Source organism: Toxorhynchites rutilus, chromosome 2 (genome assembly GCF_029784135.1).
Source record: "Toxorhynchites rutilus septentrionalis strain SRP chromosome 2, ASM2978413v1, whole genome shotgun sequence".
NCBI lineage: Eukaryota > Metazoa > Arthropoda > Insecta > Diptera > Culicidae > Toxorhynchites > Toxorhynchites rutilus.
Genome location: NC_073745.1, coordinates 11,247,672 through 11,262,058, shown reverse-complemented (window position 1 = coordinate 11,262,058; position 14,387 = coordinate 11,247,672). Strand labels below are relative to the sequence as shown.

The window sequence follows — 14,387 nt, the reverse complement described above, 5'->3', positions numbered from 1 at the left end:
GCGATTTACATACCAAACGAATCGGAAATTCCCTAAGATTTGTTTGATATTCTATACATTACAATCTCCTGGTGTGTAAATGGTTAAAATTCATGAAAACTATAAGCGTTTCCATTTTCCCATACATTTGTTCTGCTGATTTGTGTGCTTTCCCGAACAAAACTGTCAATAACGAGCAGCTTATCGACGAGCAACGTAAAATTTAAGGAAGAAGGAAGAAGAACGAAGGGAAATATTTTCCTAGAGTAGGGTAAATGATCTTGGTTTGTCCAATTTGGGGTGTTTTTACGCAACTAGTAAATGCAAATCGATTTTTCTCCATGAAAATCACACATAATCGATACGAGTTTGGGTTTGTTGAAATGCCCCAAGTCTCTAGTTGCTAATACTACCATAAGGTGTTGAAATTATTCAAATTTTTATGTTTTTTAACGATTTTCCTTAAAGAAGAATTATGATCATGGTTTGACCACCTCTGATCATGGTTCGCCCAAAAAAATGATAATGGTTTGTTCGGTTTAAGAAATCTCCATTTTTGAATGAAAACATTCGAATTCACAATTAGATGTTGCATTTATCATTGCTTGAGTTTACTGTCATCATATTGATTCATTCATAATTTAGGCATTCTTCAGAATATTGCCTTTTCTTGGGCATTTTAGAAGTGTTCACCTCAACACAATCAACACAGAAAAACCATACTTCTGCTATGCGCGAAGCACACCATAAACAAACTGCAGCGCGCCAAGCGGTTGCCATAGAAATCATGTGGACAAAACAACATTATTGAATTGGACAACTCATGATCAGAATTGAGTTCATCAAAATGCGTTAATTTAATGGTTTAGCTATGTAAATCCGATACAAATGGTGAGCAAGCATGATGTTTACAATATTTATAAGTGTTGTAATCCAGAAAAGGTCTGAATACGTGCCAAATAATCATCTGGTGATCGATTAAAAGTTAGCTCGAATGAGGGGCGCATTGACACAAATAGAAGGTGTATTTTATAATCCTTTAAAACATGTGATTTCGTAAAACTATACTATCAAACTACTATAAATCATGTAAAAGGCAATTTCATTTATATGTTTCGAAACATTTGAAGGCCTTATTTGACACAGGAGCGCTGTATTAGAGCATTCAAAAAAGTGGGCAAACCATGATCATATTTTCGACTGGACAAACCAAGATCATTTACCCTATAAACAGTGGATCTCGCTGAGGCAAACTTTCAGTCTCGTTCTGTTTTTAAAGCAATGAACATCACTTATTCTTCCTTCCCACATTCCGTTTTGCCTGCCAAGATCGGGTCGATGAAATGTCAACAATCGACCTCAAATGCTGCCACCTTGCAATCGAGTTATCGACCTTTCATATGCATTCATCGAACAACTTGACGCCACTTTTTCGCCAACATGTGCAAGGCGTCGACCTGCTTGCAGCGCTGCTTCCAGCACTGCTTGCTGCTTGTTTGTATTGGTTTGTTATTGAAAATGAAAAGGAAATACATTGATCGATGTTAATCATTTTATTGAAAAAAATAATAAAAATCCATGTATAATAAAAATAATAATGTATATAATGGAATCGGTGCACCCGGGTTGTCTGGATTGACGATTCAAATCCGACTGAGTACATTGATGAATACCTCCTTGCCCTTGATGACACAGATATGTGGCTGAGGATTCTTCAATGTGCGTGAAGCACGGGATCTCCGATGGGGAAAATTGCTCGAAATACTATCGATGGCCAGGTTCTGCTGCTGTTGCTGTTGATGCTGTTCCCCGGAATAGCACCCTGGACTTAAAGGATACTGCTGCGGGAAAGCTGATGCTGTTGGCTGGTGTGACAGAAGAGGAAATAAACAATGTGGTGATGAGGGAAATCATCTTTCTCACTCGCCGATTGATTGAGTCGGATGTATTCATAGCTGAAACAAAATAAAATGATTAGTAAGTGAAAAGCAGAAATGAATTCCCTACTCACCAGTTGTATGATCCGGATAAAAATGCGAACATTAAAATTTCATGCGATTGCGTTCGCTTACCTCGCCTATTTTCATTCTACTATACTACGGAATCAGTGCATTCGGGTTCCTCCGGGGTGGTAATTCAGCTGAGCAAGTTGATAAATACCTCCTTGTCGTTGAGTTTTCGTGTCTGAAGAGGATTTTTGAATGTGCGCGAAGCACGGAATGGGTAAATGGGGAAAGTTCTTCGCAATACCATACCATGGTCAAATTCTGCTGCTGCTGCTGTTGATGCTGTCCGCCGGCATTGCCAACAGGGGTTGGAGGTTACTGCTGCAGGAAAACGGATGTTGTTGGCTGCTGTGATAGAAGTGGAAATCCGCACTGTGGTGATGGGAGAAATCATCTTTTCATCCGCACTGTGGTGATGGGAGAAATCATTTTTCATCATCATCTTTTTTTCTTACCGATTGATGGAAGCAAACGAGTCGAATGCATTCATAGCTGATAAGACAAGATAAAATAATTAATAATTAAAAAGTCGAAATATATTTCATACTCACCAGTTGTATGATCCATTTGTTTTTGTTTGAGATGACAGTTTAGCGGAGTGGAAAAAAGAACCACCAGTGATGCCATTTGGTTTGTTTAATTATTCAGTATTTTCGACTAACGAACTATCCGCGTTGACGATATTGGGGAATAGGCATGACAGTATGGATTTGCAGAAGGAATGAATACACTTTTAAAATGAAAATTATGAATGAACATGATTTTTCCTTAATCAAATTAGTACTCTATGTAAGTGAAAATCATCATTGCCTGCAAGTGGTGAAAAAACGTCATAAAAAATATGTTTTAAGATAATTTTATATTATAATGACAAGTTTTTTTGAGAATATCTGAACGTCTATAGAAAATAATTCAAATTAGGGTCATGACAACGTACTTTAAGTAGAAAAAATTATGCCAAGAAAAAAATTTCATACAAATTTTAGCAAATATAAACTGATTCGGGCCGACTAATATGATAGAGAATAGTTTGCATCATACAAACTAATGCCGTATCCAGATGTCGATACCTAATCGTCGTCATCGTGAATAGGTAACAGCGTTACGGTCGTTGTTGGGTCGATGTTTTTTTCGTCGATTGGATTGTGGGTTGTTTTGCTTCATCACATGCCTTCGTTTCGGGTTGGGCTGTGAACGCGACCAAATCTAGATCAACATGTCAAAAGGGTCCATCTTCTTTGATCGATTCTCTTTCATCAATAACTCAGCAGTAACAGGATTTCCTGATGTGTTCGACGACAAGGAGTGTGAAAGGGGACCTCGTTTATCAAACTACATTGCAAAACTGGAGCAAAATCTGTCTGAAAGGCCGTGGTTATCGAAAGAGAAAGACGGTGAAGAGAATCGATCAAAGAAGATAGACACTTTTGACATGTTGATCTAGAAATTATTCATTCGCTGATGTCTCTGGCATTGCAATCATTGCATCAAACTAATGCCATTCCATTAAGGTTCTGAGCAACAAAATTGTGTGGGGAATCATCAAGCTAGGCTATCGTCGGCTCACCAAGAAAATAAATGTTTTGGAATTTGGTCTGTGATTCAGTTTCGCATGGCGGTAGCAAACCACTCTCCACCAAGGATGACAGCTAAGCTATTCTAGACCGGCAATATTAACAGAAAGGAGACAGAGCGGAGATAAGTGTATGTATATTGAGTTGCTTCAAGCCATCGAAATATGGATGGATATTCATGTGCGTACGTGCGTGCTTTATAATCCGTGCGTAAAAATAGTATGGGAGGGAAATATTTGCGTAAGGGTATTAGTAATGCTGCTGAGGTAAATATTCAGTCTTTTTCCAAGCAGTTAACATTGTTTGTTTTCCGTCATCATAAAGGCTTCGTTGGCGCCTTCGACATTACATTCTATGAATTGAACTGACGGTATGGCGAACATGCGTTAAGATTGTGCGCCAAAAAAATTATCTGGGGAATACCAAGCATCTTGAATGTCGTGCTGGAATATTAAAAGTTATTTGGGTTCACGTGCCAGTCGCAAAATTATCTTCAACTATGATTGCATTTGCGCTAATCTTGATTATAATGTAGCTACTCTGCTACTCTTTTCGAGATTGTTGAAATTAACAGAAAAAGTTTATTTCATTTATTTAGTCACCAAGAAAGTAAATGTCGTTCTGGAATTTTGTATGTTATTTGATATCGCTTGCCAGTAGCAAAACTTTCTCCACAGCTGCGCTTATCTTGAGCATGGAAAAGTAATGCAACTTTATTCGAGGCCAGTAATATTACCAGAAGCGTTTCGATTGAGAATAGCGCAAAATGATGAGAAGTGATTATATTCCTAGTAGCTTCAAGCCACCGAGGGCTCTGCATGCATGCTATGACGAACGCTTGTTTGGCGCTTGGTTTACGTTGTACGAACGATGCCTAGAGGTGCGATTTCACTGAGGCAATACTAAATAATATGTAGCATGATATTTGATTCTTGGAAGTATTGTCATTGTTGCTGTTTCCATGTGGTGCCAAAGTTATATTGATGTAGTTATGAGATGTGGAATAATGGTGCTGATACAACAAGTATATACTATAGCTTAGTCTATGTTAGTCTAACTAAAAATGTGTAAGGTACCCCGGGGCAAGTTGAAACACGTGGTAAGTTAAAACGGAAACAATAACTTTTACTAGGAATGATGGTTTGACGTGATATATTTTTTCAGTAAACATTGCCTTTCAACCCTTATGACAGCCATTACCAGAATATTGGAATGCCTCAACGCAATCGTGCGTTTGGTTCACATTTCATCATTCGTGAAATCAAAACAAACATTTTTGTGCGCTGACTCGGTCGGTACAAAAACGCTTTTTCAAAAAACAAATCGCCAGAATAGCACGACAGATACTCAAGTGTAGTGATTTTAAAGACTAAACTGAAAAATCTTTTTCCATATAGTTCTGATCATTTCAACTCACCCCATGTTATTTGCAACCCTGGGGTAAATTGAAAATGCAGTCAAAATCGATTATTTTTTAAACTTTGCTGCAGGTGCCGGACGTTATTTGTCGATGATTGCTGTATGAATGAATGATGATAAATTCAAAACAAAAGAATTATTCATATTTCGTTTCTCAGAATGTTCTACGTAATTTATAAATACAGTAGAACCCCAATTACGAGGGTCACTATTTATATTTCGGGTATTGGCAACACTGATGTCATGTGAGTCCATCTGACGGTTCCATCGTAAAGTTTGACATTTTTGACGATATACGCACTCAGAACATTTTGTCATACGGACGCTATTTGTTTATTTTATATTTAGTTGAAAGTTTGGTCTCGGCAAAAAAATGGAACTGAATCGTGAACATTTTCGTGCGATGATTTTTTACGACTTTCGACGTGGATTATCACAACAAGAGTCCGTCAATCAACTTAATTTGACTTTTGGCGATGAAGCTCCATCAAAAACCACTGTGTATCGCTGGTATAGTGAATTCAATCGTGGTCGTAGTTCGCTGTCCGACGAGTTTCGTGAAGGTCGTCCAAAATCGACTGTAGTGCTGACTGTAGTGTAGAAAACATCGATGCTGTGCACGAAATGATTAAGCAAGATCGTCATGTAACCTATTGTGAGATTGAGGCATCCCTAAGCATTAGTTCCACCAGCATATATGCGATTTTACATGAACACTTAGTTGTGCGAAAATTATGTTCGTTGGATCCCACATAATTTGACAATCGCTCAAAAAAAAAAGGCTCGTGTCGATTGGAATAAATGCTTTTAAAATTGGTTTAAGCGCATGCAAAAGTGTATCGATCATCGTGGCGAGTACTTTGAAAAACAATAAAAATACATTCGCAGCTTAACTATTTGTTTTTGTTCCTATTCCCGAAATATAAATAGTGACCCTCGTATTCGCGCAATAGTCTGGCAACGTCACCTCCAATAACGAAAATCGCGGATAGAGCAATTGAGGGTTCAAAATAAAGTACCAACGCGGAAAAAATATATTTCAGCATGTTTTATCTATACAGAAATCATTAAACTTTCCATCTGCATTGTCGTGTATGCCACAGGACAGACAATGCGAAAGCCATGACCAAAACAAAAAATCACGAGCATACCACTCACTGACAAATTTCGGAAAACTCTATAAAATTACTATATAACTCGCTTCAGCGGATAATTCGCACCGCACCGGGTTCTACTGTACATAGACAAGACAAAAGTCAAATTTTTTTATTTAGCCACTAGTGGTCGTTTTTTTTTATCTCATCTGTTTATTTTATTGGGCACATTTAGCTTTTAAGCTGTAACAGAACCGAATTTAGTTTACAAAAGTGTTCTCCCATTATCCAAACGGTTTGGTCTTCCACAAGACTAATGGGCTAGAAGTATCCAAATTCCTGAGCCATCACCCAAGCCTCTTTCAGCCGGAGGATCCGCACTTCCTCAATGGTGTGATCCACCACTTATCGATATATATTTTAATCTCACGATAATTTTGTTGTATATTACCAGTAGCCATTTAGGAGTAAGAGTATTTCTAATCGATTACTCCTATTGTTCGAATATTTACAGTTGGACTAAGACGGCCACCCTAACCATAGAGTACAATTAAACACAATGCATACAAATTTCATTGTGTCAGCATCGATCTTTAGGATGTTTTCCGCAATCACGTTGACTTCCAAAAGTTATGATAAATTAAAAAAGGTATGAAAAAGGTGCTACTAAAATCATGAAGGGTAAAGTTGGCCACCACTAAGGGTGAGATGGCCACATGAAATGACTCGTGAATCTAGGCGTATAGAGGATAATTGTATCCGGCAAAATTGTGCTGCATATTAAGGTCGTTGTATTTTAGATCAAGCGTGACAAGAGTAGGAGGTGTTATTTTTCCTGCATTACCTATAACGTGCTTAATGTGCAACTCTTGTGAAATTGTCATAATTAAAAATAAATATATTTAGTTTACTATTGTAACATTGGTTTACCAGGACATGTCAATGTTTACCACTAAAACACTTAATTTCTTGCAGGCAAAATAACAAATCGGTGCTCTTCGCCATGTGAAAGGTTTATTTTTATTGTTTATCATGACGTTTCACGTATACACACACACACACACACAAAAATGGGTATACATGATTGAGTGTAATGCAATACACCAAACTAATGTATTATAATTGTCCTATAGTTGATTGTTTCAATAATCTAGAGAATGGCCATCTTACCCCGGGTGGCGTCTTCCCCCGTCCTCCCTTATCTATATATTTTTTTATAGTTTTTCTTTAAAGCTGAGGATTTTTACATAACATATCTCGATATCAGAGATGTTGTGAAGGATCGGACGGTAAAAAAAGATACATTTCATGAAAGTGTACGGTATAATTAGTGAACGTGAATTGTCGATTGGCCAGAGATTCGAAAATCGGTGAAAATCGTGAAATTTGAAAAAGATGGAAGATTTTTTTTCATTTGTTTTTCTCTGCTAGCGGTACTCATGTTCATGAAGTAAAATATGTGCGCGTCTACTGTCGGTTTATTCTAGTTTCGTATTTTTGTTTTTGTGATGTGGCTCATAGCATGTTGCGAAATTAGGATGGTGATGTTATGAAGAATGCTTTAGCAGAAATTAAAATGCCGAATTTCTTCATGTAAAGTGCTAGCGGCAGGAAAGTTCCGCGTCATCTTCGTTCGCGTTCCTCTGTACTGTTATTCTCCTCTCTATCTTGCGTAATTCAATGTGTATATGTGTGTCATAATGATGCTCTCTAAAGTGTACGCAACACTTGCTCAACATGAGCACATATGACGAACAGCAGTGATATTATCACTAAGATGAGGAGCCCTGCGGTCCCCTCAATACGATTCATACTATCCAGCTAAGTTTAACTGTTTAACTATTAGATTTATATTTTCTAACAAAGTGATGGTAGTATTATACGTCATCATAGCATTCCTGGGACAATTTGTTCCTCTTCTCTTTTTTTTCTATATATGTGTGGTTGTGAGAGGCAGGGAGTTTTGGTTAGGGATCGTTTTTTTCCGCTCACTTACTATTTGCTCACTGTTTCCATCACAACGCCGCTCTCTAAAATAAAGTTCATGAGTCAAGAAAAGATATGTAGAGATGCTCATAAGAAAAGTTTTTGTGTAACTTGACATCAATGATTTTAACGACCCCAAATGTATAAAGTGGCTTGTTATACCTTGTTTTTTCACCTGGTGAGTTTTCCGGTGTTCGTTCGTGATTATATTATGAAATAAGATGTTGAGCCAATTGGCATGTGCATTTGTAGAGTAAATTTAGATTACATCGCTTTAGTTTTGTTTTCGTAAAGAGTGTCTGTTGCTGTTAGTGGAATTAAAGCCGGGTTCAGACGGTGCGAGTAAGCATACGAGTCGATCTAGTCAGTTACTGCAGTGCAGCTACTCACACCGTGTGAACACATCATTCCAGTTAGTGTCATGTGTGATTCGGCGTGCGAGCTACTTCAAAGTTTTTTGAATTTACTCGCACTCGCATCCCTCAAAACGTCAAAAACAGAATTTAGCGCTCGAATCAGGGATGCCAAATCTTTACATTGTCTTGACATGTCTCTATTTTTAAGATATTTGAAAATGTGCGAAGATATTTATAGATTTGAAAATTATTGGAAAACTAATACGTTTTCTTTTTGAGATAACTTTATTGGGAATCTGAATATAAAATCATTATCGGGCACAATTTTCATTCAGAATTCACTCACAACTTGCAAAAAAAAGTATTGTTCTAAGAAACAGAATACATAATCGATATAAAAAAGTAGATTTTCCTTCATTATTTTAGTTTTCGAGGCGTATTTGTTCCTTCTGCAAATCTACTATCATTTTCATTTTCCTCATCTGACAAATTCGGACCTGATTGCTGTTTCTGACTATTTGATGAACATTTGAAAAATCGTCTGGCATCTCTGGTAAACCCGTGCCGTAGTATCTAGTTTCTTGCCAGCAGCTCACATTGTGTGAACGGACAAGGCGAGTCAACCATTTGTCAAGCGAGTTCACCGGGTCAGTAGCTGCTCATTGTGAAGTCAGCTACTAGCAACGTATAAATGGACCTTAACGGTGATTTCTGTAGTGAACGTAGCATGTAGTAGCACCAATGCGAAAATAGCGTGAAGATAAAATAACATATGTTCAGTGAACGTGTTAGTATGTTCGGAAGAGAGAGAGAGAGAGAGAGAGAGAAGTTAGAATAATTTATAAGCAAAAAGATTAACCACAACCAAGGCGTTGCAGGGTCAGCTGCATGAATTGTGCGCTTACATCATGAATTATTGGCGGTCGTAGGAAAAAGTTTCAAAAAGTTGTGAGAAAAAATGTTGTAGGTTAAGGTTCTCAGGTTAAGAATATATCGTCGATTAGAGGAATATTAAAATGGTTTTTAGCGACCTTTACCAAAAATAACCGCGATATAATAAAAATATATAGATCGAGAGTTTTTAAAGAAGTTTATTTCTGACCTTCTAAGGTCAGGAAAAATATCTATGTAAATCTCATTTCGCCGAATAGTTGAGAGTTAACGTTTTTAGAATCACATCACTTACCGCAGTGAATCCTGATTTTTCTTAACCATTCCCACTAACAACTATCCCTTCCATGATAAACGCTAGGGAACCACGCTATAGAGGCGACCCTTCTGGCCTTCGGGCGGCGAATATCATACTAACATTCCTTCCCTTCCCCTGGTGACTGTAAGGACGTGGCCGGCGTCGTTATTGACCATTTAAAGCTCGAATCACCGAAAATTACACAACGAGAATGATTTGCTAGTCCCAAGCGTCATTCTGTGTGTTCTTTGTGCAATTTGGTTGGTTCAGGTCAATCACGGAGAGCAACTACGAATTGTACAGTCTACCCAAGCTCAAGCTCAACATATCTCGATATCAGAGATGCTATTTTTTCGTTTTTGAGATAATTTTTCAAAGTTAACCGAAGGTTCGAGAAATTATTTTTCTCCTTTTATCCAAAAATTCCTTTTTGCAAAAAATCATAACATCTGAACTCCTGAACCGATTTAGATGATCGACACATTAAATTGAAGTCATGGCTCCATGGCTTGCGGGGCAAAGGTGCGCATTGGCCATTTTGAAGCAAACGAGCATAAAATTTCGATGACGGTGTAGTCGTTTGATACATTATAACACCAGCAGCTCACACATATAAAAAAAGATACATTTCATGAAAGTGGCAAAAATTTATGAGGTAAAAAGAGTTTTGCGATGTTTTGATCTAATTTTTTCAGTTTTGGAGATGACGATTTACTTACCTAAAATAACTGGAAAGTTCGAAACCACACTGTCAAGGAAACCTTCATTCTATAGTAGATGATAGTGCGTATTCGTTTTTGTGAAAAAGTTCAAGAGCTTTTTAAATAAAGTTCAATCGATAAGTTCAAAAATTGCTTGTGGGGCAAAGGTGCGCAGTGGCTGTTGGGTAAAAACCCGCACTAGCCTTTTGCTCTGATGAATTTATAAATTTTTTTCAACAAAATTTTTAACGGGACCTACAAAAAGAAAACTGATTTGAAGAAATGCACTCCAAAAATGTCCGAATGGCCCGACAGAGGCTTCGGGAGGGAGTCTCGAAGTGTCGGATTGCGGCAGACCTCGGTATTTCTGAATCAGCTCTGAGGATGAGGCTCATATTAGAAAGTGATTTATGATTTGAATCTTCTTTTATTGACAATTCTACTTCTGCTGGAATGTGTCAGCGAGCACCTAGGGCGGTTCAGATAGGTATTCACGAGTGAGCAGTCTGAGGATCTGCAGGCCACTGGACAAAGTTTTCTATGGTATGACTCTCAAAGATTTACGGCGCATGGCATTTTTTCAACAATGAGTTTCAAATAAATCAAGTGAAGGTAACTATATATTTATAAACTTGAACTATATAATTAAAAATGATTTGGTGTCCGTTCCTCACGATTAACTCTAGAACGGAGCCACGGATTTAAACAGTCAGTATCAGGACTGATGCGTCTTAGTCTGCATCAGGTTTATATGTCAAAAAAGAAACTATACACCGCGAGTATAGATTACGTAGATAAAAATAATTTCTGTGGGAACTTGAGTGTTCGAAATGATTTATATCAATATATCAATTGTGGGTGGGACGAAGTTCGCTGGGTCAGCTAGTTTGTTGATAAAAACGAATTCTGTTTCAAATGTTGGACATTTTCGGATATCTTATATTGTCAGTCTCCTTCCTCCCAAAAATTTCCACGTGGTATGTTCGACTATATATATATATATATATATATATATATATATATATATATATATATATATATATATATATATATATATATATATATATATATATATATATATATATATAGTTACAATTTAGTAAGCAAACGGATTTTTATATGCTTTTATTTTAAGAGTTATTGGACGACAACAGTGCGCATTTTCGCATTACTCTATTATGTAAAAAAAAACTCAGCTCACCAGAAAAAATATGAAAAAATATAGTGCCCTCTATCTTTAACCGAGAAAACTATGAAAAACTAACTCATTCAATAATTAATATAATGCAAAAACGATTTTTCGCAAAAGGAAAATCAGATTTTTCGCAAAAGGAATATTCTTTTGAAGAAAATTAACTCATAAGCTTCAATTTGATATGTCGATCATCTGAATCGGTCCAGTAGTTCAAAAGTGATGATTTTTCGTAGTGGGAAAAAGCGGGAAAAATCGTTTTTTTCGAGCCATCGGTAAACTAACTTTGAAAAAATAATATCTCAAAAACGAAATAAATAGTATCTCTGATATCGAGATAGATTATGTAAAAAATTCTCAGCTTTCAAGAAAAAAAAAATACAGCCCCCTCTAGACCAAAGCCATCAAAATATTGAAGCAGTTTTATTTGCAAGTTCAATATTTTTTTAATAAATATCGCTCATTGGCTTCAATTTGATATATCGATCATTTAAATCGGATCAATGGTTCAAATATTATGAATTTTAGAAAAAAAAAAATAATTTTTGGGAAAAGGTGGAAAAATGATTTTTCATGTTTTTAACATGTTTTCAGTCTTCGTTATTTATTCCTGTACGACTAGACTAGATCTTTGAGACTAGATTCCAATTTCTTAACAAATGTAATATTTTTTTCAAATAAGACTAGCTCATTGGTTTTTTTTTCTCTTTTATAGTGACTTTCAACACATTTCGGCTGGTTCGTCACTTTTTACTTCCATTTTTGGAAGAATGTCGGGAGTGAGAATTGAACTCGTGATCTCTGCGTGAGAGGTATAGATGTTACCACTACGCCAGATCGCCTCCACAGCTCATTGGCTTTTATTTTATATGTTGACTAGCTAACCCGGCAAACTTCGTCCCGCCCATTTACTTGATTAATTCTCGAGTAATGCAGAAATTTGTGTTTTATTTGTATGGCAGCCACCCCTAAGAGAGGGGGGAGGGGTATCTAACCACCATAGAAACATTCATTGCACCCTAAAGTTTCCATATGCCTAATTTGGTTTAATTTGCTTGATTAATTCTCGGGTAATGCAAAAATTTGTGTTTCATTTGTACGGCAGCCCCCTCTAAAGGGTGTGTCACATCAAATTGCATCACGGAAAAAACGCTGTAGAAATTCGCCCAGTAGACCGATCCTTTTGAAAATTTTAGACAGTAAAATAAAAACTATTAAACAACTTTTGGCATTTTCTTTTTATTCATACTTCGAGCCCAAGCCCGTATGCTCGCAACTTCCTCTTTACCCCGTCTATAAGGTTCTGTACAACGTCAGGTTGTAGTTTTTTCTGATCAGAAATCCATTTTCTCTTGAAGTCCGCCTCCGATTTGACAACTTTCGGGTTCTTCCGGAGGGCCTGCTTCATAATCGCCCAATATTTCTCTATTGGGCGAAGCTCCGGCGCGTTGGGCGGGATCAATTCCTTTGGCACGAAGGTGACCCCGTTGGCTTCGTACCACTCCAACACGTCCTTTGAATAGTGACACGAAGCGAGATCCGGCCAGAAGATGGTCGGGCCCTCGTGCTGCTTCAATAGTGGTAGTAAGCGCTTCTGTAGGCACTCCTTAAGGTAAACCTGCCCGTTTACCGTGCCGGTCATCACGAAGGGGGCGCTCCGCTTTCCGCAAGAGCAGATCGCTTGCCACACCATGTACTTTTTGGCAAACTTGGATAGTTTCTGCTTGCGAATCTCCTCCGGAACGCTGAATTTGTCCTCTGCGGAGAAGAACAACAGGCCCGGCAGCTGACGAAAGTCTGCTTTGACGTAGGTTTCGTCGTCCATTACCAGGCAATGCGGCTTCGTCAGCATTTCGGTGTACAACTTCCGGGCTCGCGTCTTCCCCACCATATTTTGCCTTTCGTCGCGGTTAGGAGCCTTCTGAACCTTGTATGTACGCAGGCCCTCCCGCTGCTTGGTCCGCTGGACGAATGAACTTGACAAATTCAGCTTATTGGCGACATCCCGGACCGAACTTCTCGGATCACGTCTAAACTGCTTAACTACGCGCTTGTGATCTTTTTCACTGACGGAGCATCCATTTTTGCCGTTCTTCACCTTCCGGTCGAAGGTTAGGTTCTCGAAATATCGTTTTAGTACTCTGCTGACCGTGGATTGGAGGATTCCCAGCATCTTACCGATGTCCCGATGTGACAACTCCGGATTCTCGAAATGAGTGCACAGGATTAATTCACGACGCTCTTTTTCGTTCGACGACATTTTTCCAAATTTACGAAAAATTGACAGTGATGCATGGCCAACGTGATCTATACACTCTTATCTGATTATAAGCAAAAGCTGAAGATATAATTCCTAAAAATTAAATTTCTACAGCGTTTTTTCCGTGATGCAATTTGATGTGACACACCCTTTAAGAGAGGGGGAAGGAGTATCTTAACACCATAGAAACATTTATTGCATCCTAAAACCTCCACATGCCAAATTTGGTTTCATTTGCTTGATTAATTCTCGAGTAATGCAGAAATTTGTGTTTCATTTGTATGGCAGCCCCCCCTTTGAGTGGGGGAAGGACTGTCTAACCATCATAGAAACATTTATTGCACCCTAAAACTTTCACATGCCAACTTTGGTTTCGTTTGCTTGGTTAATTTCCGAGTAATGCAGAAATTTGTGTTTCATTTGTATGGCAGCCCCCCCTTAGAGAGGGGGGAGGGGTCTCAAAATATCACGAAAACCTTCCCCGGCCCCAAAAACCCCTACATACCAATTTTCATGTCGATCGGTTCAGTAGTTTCCGAGTCTATAAGAATCAGACAGACAGACAGACATCACTCCATTTTTATATATATAGAAGATAGATAGATAGATAGATAGATTATCTGAATAAGTC

The 14,387-nt window shown here is 37.9% G+C and overlaps 1 long non-coding RNA gene across 2 annotated transcripts; it reads right to left on the bottom strand.

Annotated features, from left to right (window-relative positions):
• Nucleotides 1-1,517: 1,517 nt before the first annotated feature.
• Nucleotides 1,518-2,791, bottom strand: LOC129769709 (uncharacterized). Of its 2 annotated transcripts, XR_008741947.1 has the most exons (4): nucleotides 2,537-2,791; nucleotides 2,441-2,477; nucleotides 1,991-2,357; nucleotides 1,518-1,934 (listed from the first exon to the last, which is right to left on the bottom strand). It is a non-coding gene; the product is annotated as an uncharacterized LOC129769709 (long non-coding RNA). The 2 variants fall into 2 exon arrangements; XR_008741946.1 differs by having other exon boundaries at nucleotides 1,991-2,477.
• Nucleotides 2,792-14,387: the final 11,596 nt, after the last annotated feature.